This window comes from Anguilla anguilla, chromosome 18 (genome assembly GCF_013347855.1).
Source record: "Anguilla anguilla isolate fAngAng1 chromosome 18, fAngAng1.pri, whole genome shotgun sequence".
Taxonomy (NCBI): Eukaryota; Metazoa; Chordata; class Actinopteri; order Anguilliformes; family Anguillidae; genus Anguilla; species Anguilla anguilla.
The window spans coordinates 16,108,526-16,122,679 of record NC_049218.1 but is presented as its reverse complement, the minus strand read 5'-3'; the positions used below and the strand labels follow the sequence as shown (position 1 = coordinate 16,122,679).

The window sequence follows — 14,154 nt, the reverse complement described above, 5'->3', positions numbered from 1 at the left end:
TGTGTATTTTTGTTTTTGCAGGATTGAGAAGATGAAAGCAGTGGTGCTGACAACCTCCTGCCAGGAGCATGCCTCTCCCTCCCAGCCCTGAATCCCCAACACCTCCCCTTCATCTCATCTCTCAAACTCAAATTCTAGCAGCGATGGAGGAGAAACATGCTCCACCACCAAACAGCAGAAGGAAAGATAAACACAAGAGAAGATTACGATTGTTCAGTTGTTTCCACCTTAATTGTTCAAATATCAGGGACATCAGAACATCAGACAAAACATTTGTTTTTTATTAATTAATTTATTTTTAGAAAATGTAGTCTCAGTGATGCACCTGCACAGGGAACTGAAACCACTAAGGGAAAAACAAACCATTTTCCATAGTTATTGAAAATGTTAAGAAGGGCTAAAAATGAGTTGTTACATTCACAGTCCAGAGGAGGTTTTTTGTTTTTTTTAATTATTTATCATGTGTACATACACATCATAACAACCACAGGCAAGAACAGATCATTAACATTTCAATAATGGAAATTGTTTTGTCACATAAACATCGCTATACTGTATACATACAGGTCCTTGCGGGGTGCACTGTCTGCAAGTATTTGCTCCAAGCATGCTGTACGCCACCCTATTTCACTAATGAACTTACTTCCTGCAACAAAGAGGTAAAATAACTACCTCCTTGGTTGGCGCAAATACCTGCACTCACTGCAGTCTGCAGGGCCTTGAGTTGAGTAGTGCTGCCGTAGCGAATGAGCTGATGAACCTGGACTGTCAGCTGATGTAGAGAAGAAGGAATTTGTATCGTTTGGATATAGATTACTAAAAAAACTATATTTCAAAATCTTCAGAGCTGATCTAAAAAAAAAAGTGCTGTCAGATCATCACCACTGAGGGCAGCACAGAGCAGAAACCCATGATCATCAAATGTTTAAGGTATTTATTCTATGGAGCTCAGTTTTGTGTCACCTGTACTGGCCTGTAATTATATGCTGGTAATTAAATGTCATTATTTGGCTGAATAAATGAAAATAGAAGCAGCCTATGGACAGCAGACTGCTCTGTTGATTAAAAGGTAAGTGCTGCATTCCTGCTTTACTGATAACTGAACAAGGCTCTTGGGCTGCTCTTGCCAGGACTGGTTTCTGACCTATGTATTTCCATAGCCTTTTGGACCTAGACAGGGTGAGTATGGCTGCCGAGCTGATTTCTGTGTGTTGAGGTAATTGTCTATGGCACGCGTTGCCTGTGTGAGTCTGCAGGCTCAAGTACGATAGGCTCGTCTAAACAGTGCCCACCTGTTCACTGAATCCCCAAAAGCATTTTCAGCACATTAGCTCGCCTGTGAAAGGCTCTGGCTGAAAATGTGTTTTTCATTGTCCATCTGACTATTTGGGAAAGGTTGCGTAATTTGTGGGCTAGGTCCAAATGCCTCGTTGGAACATGTTCCAGGCACTGTTCTGCGGACTGGCACGGTTTTGAGAAGAGCAGGCAACGCTGTACCCGTGCTGTGTTTCCCACTTGCCACACTTGTATGTGAACAAACCTGCTTTGCACAGACTCACGCAGTGCCTACAGGTTCCATATGAAAAGACCTGGCTGAGTTACAGTACACTACATGAGTCATAGCCCAGTTTTCAAGCATGAAACAAAAATTCTGGCATGTGATTTTACAATCTGAGCGACCTTTGCAAATTGGATTGTAATCAAAGGAGTGGCATGGCTTGCTGTGGTGGTTTTTTGTTTGAAACTGAAACCAAATGTAAGTTTAAATAATACTTGACTCATACACTGAAAAAAAATTTCATTGATGTACATAAATTTGATTTACTTGTCAAAAATTATGGAATATTATAAACATGCAATGTTATTATATATATGTGCCATCAACTGATTAAGTACTTGGTATAAGTACTGTCCATAATTGTATTTACTGTAGTAAATCCACCAATTCAGATTTTGAGTGTATTTTTAGGCTTGGGAATGGTTTATCCGTTCATGATTGCTGGCTGTTGTAATGTATAGAGGTTTCTTTCTGCTTGCTTTCAAAGGTAACCTGTGAGAATGAAGAACGGAGAAGAAAAGGCCGGGGGATTAAAACAGCGCCTCCCATTTGCAGACATCAATCAGTGGTTATCTGTTCCTGGAGAGACAGTGAGAAATTGTGCCTTGGCTAGGGGGACATTCCTACAGAATGCACGGTGAATCAGCGGCAGTAAATCCAGTGACAACCAGAAAGCGGATCAATAGCAAAGCGGGTGACAAGCAGGGAAAAGGCGGAGCCACGTACACCCCTATGTCAGGTAAAGCTGCCGAGCGATCTCTGCAACACGAGGGAGTTTCTCTCCTTGGGGGTGGGGGGTGGGTGGGGGAGAAAAAACACACCTAATGAATTTATCACTGGAGTGGAGACGCGTCTCATCACACAATGCTGGCTGCGGTGACGCGTGCCGTTGGTTCCACTGCCGTGTTGACAGATATGTTTAGGAAGCCGTTTACTTTAAGTCCAGTGATCAAAGCCGGAGCTGCTGAGCCAGGTGTGTAAATAAGCAGGGGCCTCTGCTGTGCCACAGGTGATTCTAATCCAAATGGCAGCCACTCGTCCTTGTGTACCAGGGAGACTTACAGTCAACTGTTGCATTCACACAGGGAATAGGCGAGGTGTTTTCACTATGTCTGGGAGAAGAGACCAGATGAAAAAAAAGCTTAAAAAAAGATTGTCTGGTTGCTGTAATGGATCTCACATGCTTTTGGCATGTTAGCCATCAATTGAGCACTGAGTTAAATGTTTTTGTCTTTGATGTTTTCATTAGATATCAGCACACTAATAGAGATACAAAGGACTGAGTCCCACCTCTTCCCTTGCAGTTGGCTAATCATATAGGTATGTTATATAGACAAACTATATATGGGTTGTGGGGTATAGGAAATACCTCACAACCCATAACTTAGTGGATGGAAAATCCACCATCCTAATCATGAGACTTTTTCAAGGATTTTAAAAATTAGGTTAGTTCCAAGAAATACTGTCAAAGACTCTAGAAATTCCCTTTGGAGATGTTTATATTTGTTTGATCGTCTAATAAATAATATTGCACACTGTAGATGTAGGCACATGGCTGGTGAAACTAAATAAACAGCCTGAGGGAAATAAAGACAAAGTAAAATGAATCAAATCGGCATACATTTCAATTTGCAGTTAGATGTGTTACTGTTTTAAATACATGCTAGTGTTACTAAATATGTTGGGGGTTTTTTTTCAGAAATTTGGAAGAAATTGAGCTTGCTAAAACTGCTTCTAAAGATGGAAACTATCACTTTAATTGTATGTTTAATTTGAGGATTCATTTGGCCCAGCTTTAAAAGGAGTTACGTAAATTAGAAAATATGTGCCAGAATAAGAAGTGGAGAGCAAAAGCCTACATCTGGTACATGACCTCCCTGGAGTTCACTGCCAGGTCGCGGCCAGATTCCTTTTGCAGAATAGCTGCTGACATTCTTGTGGAGGCTGTCAGAATGCGTGGTTGGTTGACGCAGGCGTGCTGGGTGCTACAGTAAACAAGCAGCCCCTTCCTCAATGGCAGAGTGATGACACTTTACAGCTACAAGATTCCGAAGCTGACGCATCCTCCCGTAATACGGCATTTTCATCGGCGCTGACACATTCACAGATAAGATTTGGTTTTGTGGAAACACAATTGGTTCCACTGGCAGGTCAGCCCTCTTGAGTGCTCATGCTTATCTAATAGATTATGCAAACAGTATGGTGTGGCAGGGTGATTTCTGCATCACTTGCAGTTGGTTATTTATCATGCACAGTCTGGGTCTGCCGTCAAGGAGGCTGAACTGTTCTATGTGCTTTCGCAATTACATCCGGATGCGCATGATCTGTGACAGATCCGCATGTCATCTTCTGCAGGAGGCAAGCATGATTTTGTTTGTTCTGAACAGAGTAGTCTTGTAAAGGTTATGTGAGGAGATTACATATGCAGAATCTGTATATCGGAATTACTGTAACTCCAGTACCAGTAATGCCAATACTTACTAGTTTGCAGAAGGAAAAGCCGCTTGAGGCCCCCACAGGCATCTAAGAAGCCTGATAACCAGTGCTGATTAGATTGAATTTTCGATTATTTTTTATTCTAAAATTATTAATTGACCAACATTGGTTCAATTATCTGAATTATATTCTGTTCAATGTTTTTGATGCTGCACCATTTCGATTTTGCCATTGTAAGGTGTTTCTAGCAGGAAATGATATGGAGTACGCAAAGCTGTTGGTATTTATCACTGAAAACATGCTAATTCCAACTGCACTGACCACAATCCACTGCAGCTACAACTTCTGCGGGGGCAAACTTTTATCCAGACTTGCAACTCATGAATAACACATAGTGTACTATATCTGTTTCCTAATGTTACCTGACACATCTAAATCTACTACATGTGGGACTCCATGCTTTGAATATAAACCTGGATTAGAAAAGTTGCTTGAGGGAAGCTGAACACCCCTACCCCAGAGGGGCTGCAGTATAGTTGCTAGCAGGTTTCAGGATTTTATATTTTTTTCCCTGCAGGCAATGATACAACCTTTTTTGCCCCCCATATTGACTCCAATGGGATTTTCTTGTCTCTTGATTCCATCTGGTAAAATATACTGAAGTTTGGCATGACTGGATTGACCAATTGATTGATAAAATGGGTCAGGCTGTGGATGGCTGCAACAGCAGTGGTTGAAAGTTAAGGACAGATAGAACAGGAAAAAAACACAGGAAAAATGCCTCGGATCAGGACTCAAGTTGAGTGCATATTCTTAACATGCTAGCATTCTCCCCCAGAGCACGAAGAGTTGTGGAGCTGAGTACATGTGAGAATGTGAGACTGTAAGCAGTCCCTCCTGGCCCTGACCCTGTAGGCCTTAGATCAGATCGTTGTGAAGGTCACGCGGCAGATGGTCTCCTCGCAAGTTTTGACTGCAACATTACCTCTACCTACATAATTTTCACTAATAGCCACCTTAAGACCCAGCATGAATGGCGAGAGCAGGATGGAGAAGCACTGTGTGTGAGAACTGCAGCAATTTGCTGGCAGATAAGGCTGCTTATCTCTGTCTTAGCCTCTAATGATACACAGGTCTGTGCTGTTTCATGAGAAGTGCTTTTCCAGAGCTTAAGGATGAGAGAGGTTAGCACTGTGCATCGATTTCAAGAACATGTTTGCGCTCAGAGGAACAGTGGTGTCTTCCCTAACATGCTGGAGGGATGGGTTTGACCAGGTAATTTCATCTTTAACACGCTTACTGTTCACATATTTTGTAGGCTTGATCCCTGGTTATCAATTTATGGTGGTGAAATCATGCTTACGGACATCACTAACAGCTTTGATCTTTTTTCTTATTGTAAAAAATGTATAATTTTAGTTTTAGAGTCCCTGTTTGGATGAGCAGGCTGTTTTCTATGTGGCCACTGAGTGTATGTAGACTTAACAAAGCCTTATAGAAATAGAAAGGCTTAGACATTATATTCATAATGCACTGTCATGCCTACAGAATGCATAATGTAATAGCTTTCAACCTGGCTGCTTCTCTCCATTACAGGGGAGACACATTTCACATTTTCTGTGTGAAAGATATCAGCACACCTGAACACCTGAACACCTGAACACATTCTCTGGCTTCCTGATAAGGTTGGCTGAAGTGCTAATGGTTACATCTCTACTACCCAGGCATGCTCATGACTGTTCAATCAGAGGTCTGTCACAGTGTCAGCAGTAACACTCTCCATGTAACAATAAGGCCATACACAAACCAGGGAAAAATCTGAAACTACTCAATCAGTGACTAGCCAAGGAAAATATGGCCATGTTGGGAATGGGATTTAAAGTTTGATGTGTGACCACGCCCTGTCCCTTCCACTTGTACCTCACTCTGCCTGCCGTCCACTCCTACCCAAAACTTTCCTGCGCAGTTTTATAGTCCTGAAAATATATTGAGCTTCCATCCTGTGCTGCCATTAATGTGCTGCTGCTTTATCTCAGAGGATAAAGCCCCAATGAACACCTTCATGAAATTCAAAGATTGTTTTCTCAGAAATTATGCAAATTCACATGCAGTAATCGAGCTCCAGACTGATGGGAAATTACTTAAAGCTGAAGTATTAACCTCCTTGTGTGTCTTCTTTATTCTGGGGACATTGTGGATCTGTGATTTTCAACTTCACACTTTTACAGTCTATCACACGTTTATTTTACTTGTATGAGCTTCGGTCATCCGAAGGTCATCGCAGCATTGCTTCAACTGATCGTAGAAGTGACCACCAAACAGAATATGTTATTGTAAGCTCTTGAAAGCCATTTCTCTGCTCAGTCAAATTTACTTTGGCGTGCAGACATCTACTTAGTGTAAAAAAATGAACATGAACTGTGACTGTTCATACTGCACCTCCAGATGCAGAGAACAGTCAGCAACTCTGCAGAAAGCCAGAACTTGTTGTTTTTCCAGCCTTTGAATAATCTGTAAAAATAGAATATTTCTAATATGTAGGATATTTCCCTGTTTTTAGTAGTCATATTGATCATATGTATCAAACAAAATGTTTAACTGTCATTACGATACATCTTTGAAGGAATTCAAATTAGTTTCCAAAATGAATGGGTGTATTTGTAATCAAATCTTGAACAAGTGCCGCTGAATAGATGTTTTCCTGTTTAGTGTGGTGTTTCTGTGGATAGTACATGCATTGTTGATAGACAGGTTAACAATTATAAATGATCTGCTGATTACTTGTCTTGGATGTTTTTACTTCTCCATGGGATATCAAATTACAAATGTTTTTTCTTCTTTGTACTGTTGATAATGATAATGGTATTTATAAGTAAAGTTTGAAAATAGACTTTTTAAAATTCAACACTTGCATTTGCACATTTTAAGCGATGCCCTGGAAGGTATTGCTCTTTTTTGACAGGATGCACCTCTTGAGCTGAGTTCCTTTCTAATGGGGGTAACAATTTGTCCCTCTTATTGAAAAATAAATATCGTAACACTTCTACCTCCTCCTCTGCCTTTATCCCAGAAGATTTTGTAGCATCTTCAAAATTATAATCTCCCTTTAATGGCTCCGGGACCTATTTCAGTTTGTTTTTGACTGTTTTTTTGTTGTTGTTTTTTTTGCTGCAGCTTAATTTACACTACATTGTGAAGAGAGGGTTAATGTCAATATAACTCCCACTCTATTGTGAGGATGTTATGAAAAATATCTCGTGAGATAAACAGTCACAGTGCTGGTAGAAATGTTGGCAGTGCTAATATCTCAACACCCACCCAAATTACGAATGTGCTTTTGATCCCCCTGGACCGAGGATTCACGTTCATATCTGCCAGCTCATTTACATTTTAACGACTTCACACAGCTCCCTCCAGCCCTCGCCCTGAGGACTGATGGTGAAGCGGCTACCCCCTATGGCTGTGTTTACAGCCCAGCTGCCTTATGGTATGGGCGGCACTGGATCCAGAGACATAAAGACTGAAGCAGGCATGACTTCATTGACCTTGGCACCATCTAGGAGCCTCTTAAACGGTAAGGCGTATAAACATTTGCTTTGTTTCTCGTGCTTTGCTTGTGGGAGTGCAGAAGTTGATGACTCACACCTCAGAGCCTCCCTAGACTCGAGTTTGTTTCTGTGTGTATCCTTCTCCAGCCAAGCACGCCCCCATTCCGTCCTATTTAACGAGATGGAGGGCACCCCACGACAAGAAAACCCATCAGTGCTATAGCAATGTGTGTGTGTGTGTGTGTGCACTACATTTTCATTTTTCAGAATCAAACAATAACAACAAAAGACCAGCTAAAAAGAACCCGACTAATTTTCATGTTTAAGGATGGCCTGACTGAAGTTGATCTTGCAGTCAAAATGGCTGCTGCTTATGCACGTCTGCAGATTTGATTGTGGATTGATTTTGTTTTTATTTGTAAATTCCATGCTTTGGCCTGATGCTTTTCTTTTCATTTAATTTTCACTTCATTTATATAACTTCACATAAGCAGACACCTTTGAATAAGCTGGGATCTTCAACGTCTGAGACAATGAGAAATGTTGTTTTTCAGAAGCAGATGAGTGCACACACACTGATATTTAAACTGAAGATGTGCAAATTTCAAAAATAGAAGGCTTTGAACATCTTATTGCCATGGGCGGCCTTTCCAAATGTGAATCTCAGCCAAGACATTTTCATCCAGCATGAAAACATTTTATGATGGCTATTTTGCATTCGTTTTTTTACAGCAGTTTAAGGATGCTGAACATATGTTTTTGAGCATGAAATGCATAATCAATTACCCCAATGTTTCATATTATTACTACTGTAGACATGTCTGTCTAATAAACATACCTAATATTAATAATTGTGCTTATTACAGTATATCTGTAATGTTGGACAAGTAAATGTACAATATTCAATGGATTATTCTTATTTCTAACTGACATTACACAGACTTTGGTACCAGTTAACTACCAAGCTAAGGTTTATAATTATTTTATACTTTCTAAAAGACAAATGCCCTTGAACAGTGCTTTTCTGGTGATGATGTGGGAACTGAACACAGTGCTAAATAAATTATGCCTGTTGATCATTTTAAGAGAATGTTTTCCACTGCAAGAAGTTGTGTGGTAATCTTCCAAAAATTGACACATTTACTGTTGATATATGCTTTCAGGAATAACTATTTATAAAAAAAAAATAAGCAAACAAATCGAAGAGTTTCCTTAAATACCACGAGGCATTCAAAGATCAACAATGCGAGAAAAAAATTATTATCTGAACAAAGTATCCACGAGTGCCAAAAGCAGCTGAATAAATGCAGATGTTATTTTTTGGGAAATGTTCTGCTTGTTCAGAGAGCCTCAGATCAGTAAGGAAGCAGAATGTGCCAAGCCTGGGCACTGCGATGTGCTGTCTCCATTCGAGACCTGTTTGGGGACCTTCGCTTGTTACGGTCTTTGCTGTCAGCTCGTTTTCCTCGCTGATACTCTTCCCACCTGCATAATGCTTCATGCTTTTTGGCCCCATGTTGTCCACGGGACATTGTATCAGATATCTGCTGCTCTCGTTCATCTCCTGTGCTCGTCTGCTGAGGAATTAAGCTCCTGTAATGGCGTCTGTTTGCTCCTGCCTGTCTCTCATGAGGAGCGGCAGTGGGCAGCCGCTGTTTTGCATCCCCAGACGGAGCGGTCGATGGGAACTCTCCTGGGCGCAGACACCTGCATCGACACTTTTGTCAATGAGACGGACCGAGAGCCTCTGAGGTTTGCTCTCTCCTGCCGTGATCTCCAACCAGATGTGAAAGTGTGTGGAGGAACCCAATAATCTCACATCACCACAAAAACAAGCGAGCTGGCTTTTCCTTCACACCACGCACAGACAAACCGGTTCGATGCTACTGCAGGTTAACACGTATTCCACTTTAAAATGAGGAGGGGATCAAAAATAAAATGTACAAAAAAAATTAAATACTTTTTTTGTACAAGAGGTCAGTATCAGGAAAACCAAAATATGAGGACAGATTAAATGCAGTGAGGGGATTTCATATTTACAGATTTCAGAACACTAGCACTGAAAAATAAAACTAATCGAGCTCTGGGTCAAAAGTGCATATAATGAAAATGTCTGGTTTCATGTATTTATAGTGCTTTGTATCGTAGTGATGAATTTATTGCCAAAATTATGCATTTGTTGTTTGCGACTGCCATTTTCCCTTTTTCTTTTTTGTCGTACTAAATCATGACCGCGCCTGGTCCGCATGAGTTTGGCTTTAAATTATCTCCCGAATTAGTTGCTATCATTTACATTCCACTATAAATTATAATAGAAGAAATAAGAATTATTTGAGCCTCCCTGTATCATTATGTGACCAAAATGCTATTTTCTAGGGTATTCTCAGGACATTTACTGCAATATGCAGGACAAAACCTGCTATGCTTCTGAAAATGAGCATTTCAGACAAATGCCCCAGTATCTATAGGTTGTATGCATTATGAAAAAAAACACACACACACACACACACACACACGTGTGTGTATGTGTGTGTGTGTGTATACCTGCTGTTTCCAAAGCCTGTTTTGTAGCATTTTCCTTCTCTTGCAACAGTTCATATATTTTGCTCACTTTCTGCACCTGTATATTGACCTGCTTTAAGAGAATCAATGTCTCATTGTCATTGGGCTTGAACAGAACTTGTACAGGTTTGAATGTAAAATCAAGCCATTTCATCCCATAGACAGCACAATTGTCAAGTGTGCCAGAACAAACCTGGTTAGATCAAAATTACATACCAGGGTTAGGAATGAAATTCTGGCCCTGCCAGTGCTAACCATGACTGGCAGCCTTTCAGAATAGCATATAATGTGCCATAGTATCGTACACCAGAACAGAATGTTTTAGTTAAAGCTTCTTTTTAATTGCACAAGAGTGACGCTGCCTCTGGCCAGTCAGGTGCCTGCAGTCTGACTGTGCCCACCACTTACAGTAGTGAAGATCTCCTGGACGGCTGCAGTGCTGTCCGCTGAGGAGCAAAAAGAGTGGCTTGTCACCCGTTTTCCAGAGGACACACAAATGTTCATGTGCAGCATCCCGGATTAATGGAAGGGGCTTTAGGTATGGACTGGTCCACTGATATGACTGGGCATTCATAATCGGGGATACATAGAAACAGAAAATTGGGGGATAAAAGATGTTCAAATAAAAAAAGCAAACAAAGGCACGGTTTTACTGCTTGTATATCTTAATGCACTGCAGTAGAAATAGTAGTAACTGACAAGACTGTTGAACAGCAATTCTGCATTTGGATGCACAGTGCTACACAAAATCCCAACAGTGCACAGTCAGAAAGTAATTAGACTGTTCAGTTACACAGGGCTAGAATGTTAATTAACAATACCCATTATGCTAATTAAACACATGACAACAGCAGTTAATATTTTAATTAAATAGAAAAATGCCACCATTTTTTAACAAGATGTATATGCAGTGGAAATGCATGTCCCACTGAAGTGGGACACTACTAAAAATCTCATGACCAGGTTGACCATGTAAATTGTAATTAATATTTGGATGGATCTGTACAGTAATCAGATCCCAGCATCATAGCCACACCTTTTCCTTTGTACATGTCTTTCCCTCTCTATAACTGTATATAGCGCAGCTGGTAAGTATCTGGATAGTGACACAATATTTGCTGTTTTGGCTCTGAACTCCTCCACATTGCATTGGAAATAAAGCTATGAATATGAGATTAAGGTGCAGACTTTCAGCTTTAATTTCAGGGCATTTATATTCATATTGTGTGATCTGTGTAAGAATTACAGCCATTTTCATGCATCATTCCCCCATTTTAGGGGACCAAAAGTAATTGGACAGTTAGCTGGTCAACTGTTTCTTGGCCAGCTATGTGTTGTCGCATCATTATTTTATGTACAAGAAACCTAACAAAAGGCCTAGAATTGACTCTAGGTGTGGCATTCATAATTAAAGTCTGTTGCAGTTGTCTCTCAACATGAGTACCAAAAAAGGGGTGATTGGCAGTATATCTGCCCATCAAGAGGCTGAAAAATCAGAATAAATCGATCAGACACTTAGCCAAATCACTGGGTCAAGTTACCTGTTTGGTGCATTGGTGCATTGTCACGCACTGGTGAGCTCAACAATAACAAACGATTTGGTATACTAAGGAAGACCACTGTAGTGGGTGATTGAAAAATACTCAGTTCTGAAGAAAAATCCCTTTTCTACTGCCAAACAGATCAAACACGCTCTCCAGGATGTGGGCATAGATGTGTCATCAAAGCGTACCATAAAGAGAAGACTACACCAGTGAACCTCGGGTTCATCAGAAGATGCAAACCACTGGTAAGCCACAAGATCAGAACGGGCAGATCAGAGTTTGCTAAAAACATACAATAAATACATTTTTAAAAATTGAGTTCTGGAACAAAGTCTCATGGACAGATGAGGCAAGTATTAACCTGTACCAAGGTGATGGCCTCAATCTCCCTTCCTTGGAATATAAAGAGAAGTGAAAGTGCCTCAGACTTCACTGCTTATACAAAGAATAAATTCAGTAAGTGGCTCCTAGGCTTGTGTACAGTATTCAGTCTGTCTGTATGCTTTTGGTTAATTTGTGTTGTTTTCCACATAGAAGTAGTAAATGCTTTTCTGTTCCCAACAGCTATTCATTCAATACAGTCAAAGGATGAGCAGGTTGCCATACCATCCTTATAGAGGCTTGGTACAGTGGGCCCCTTCTGAAATGTGTAGATTCAGATGACAATTCACAAGTCACTCTCAAAAACATATTCAGTTTAGGATGTATTTTGTTCTAATAGATAAAATATGATTTGACATGAATGCAGATTATGTAAATGGTATTTCTTGTGATAAGTTGAAGGGTTTTTTATTTTTATTTTTTCTAATAAGCTGTTAAACATGCACCTATAAAGTTACCAAATACAATGTATAAAATAAAATAAATTTACCTTCAGAATGATTAATTGGTTTTCACATTTGTTCAGGTGAGTCCATAGCCAAAAATTGAAAATGAAATCATATCTAAAACTACCACAAACCTCATTATCTGTGCAAGTTTAATCACATCAATTTTATTCAGTAAAATATTTAAAATAATTGCATCTATCTGTCATATTATGTCATATTAACATATACTGTCATATTATGATTAATTATATCAATGCTGGAACAGGGGAGTGAAGTAATGTCTCAATTAATGTTTCAACACCCCATATACAAGGTCTTATTTGCTACTGATCCTAGATCAGTATTTCAGGACTGACACATTAATATGCAAAATGTTCATTAATGAAAGCCCTGGACTTGTCTCCTCCCAGTATCGGCTGTCACTCTTGTGTTTATTAACACTGGTCTGGCTGAAATAGGGGTGCCGCAGCCATCAAGGATTATTGGATTCATTAGTTGGATTGCGGCACGTGAAATTCATCAGCAGGATGTATGTGTGTGTGTGTGTGTGTGTGTGTGTGTGTGTGTGCGTGCGCACGCTTGAGGGGGTCTTTAACCATTCCTCCATATGAAATCTTTCAAGAACTTTTGGTCTGTGCTTGTTCACTTGTTGATAGGCTTCAGGTTTGTAGATTATGTTGGCTATTGTAAAATTTGTGCTTTTGAAGTCAGTTAACCATGCTTGTCTCACTGATGACAGCTGGCAGATTGAGGGACTCCTGCCTCGTCACTGGGAGAAGCTAAAGTAGCACTACCCCCAAGGAACCCCATCTGCCTTAAACCCACCCGTCCATTGATGAGGTAAGCAATAGCCTCATATCGCTGTGGAGTCCCAGTACTGAATGTGTGATGACGCACTAGAACGCGTGCACCTTTACTGCTTGAGAAGTTCAGAGAATCCAGCGACCATGTTCAAACAGTTTTAAATAAAAATTCTATTTGAATTAATTCAGCTTTGAAAAAAATACTTTGATCAATATTTTTAAATGCGGTTTCCCAAAGTAATTGCATTTGGTGTATTTTACTTTGCATCACATTAAAACAAACATTATGCCTTAGCTTCATCAACACAATGTGCAGTGGCAAACCAGTAACATAACTATGAATTGCATATTGATAAATAATTTATAAATGTGTTAACAGAATATGGATTGTCACCCTGGAAAATAATACATACAACCACAAGTATTCAAGAGGGGAGGGCCCTCTGTAATAATGTCAGAGCGTCCTGCATTCTCCAAAAGACTGGGGGGTCTGTTCAGATCAGAGTTTATGCTTTCTTCCTGACAGTCCCTCACTTTGCTTCAAGGAGGAAATCCCCAAAATGGCAGGATGAAAGCCACACAAAGTAGCATTTGGTTCCAATTTATGAAAGGGGAGGGAGCAATTACGTTCCCTCGTTCCCTCATTCTTCCTTCCTCCTGCCAAGAGTATAAAACGCAAGCTTCCAGCAAGAAGGGAATCCCACAATGCAATGCTCCAAATCAAGAAGAGAGGATAGGGCTATTATCTTCTGTTTTTTATTTTTTATCTCATGTACTCTCCCTTACAGAGCACCTGTTAGGTTCACTTGTTGAATGTCAAATTTCATCCCAAGATAGCTTGATTGCGGGAAGAGAGCAAGGGAAGGGAATGTG

General features: G+C 40.2%; 1 long non-coding RNA gene across 1 annotated transcript; it reads left to right on the top strand.

The window, feature by feature from the left end:
* Positions 1-2,058: 2,058 nt before the first annotated feature.
* On the top strand, positions 2,059-13,319 carry LOC118217783. Its single transcript, XR_004763296.1, has 4 exons — positions 2,059-2,297; positions 7,402-7,568; positions 11,787-11,893; positions 13,218-13,319. It is a non-coding gene; the product is annotated as an uncharacterized LOC118217783 (long non-coding RNA).
* Positions 13,320-14,154: the final 835 nt, after the last annotated feature.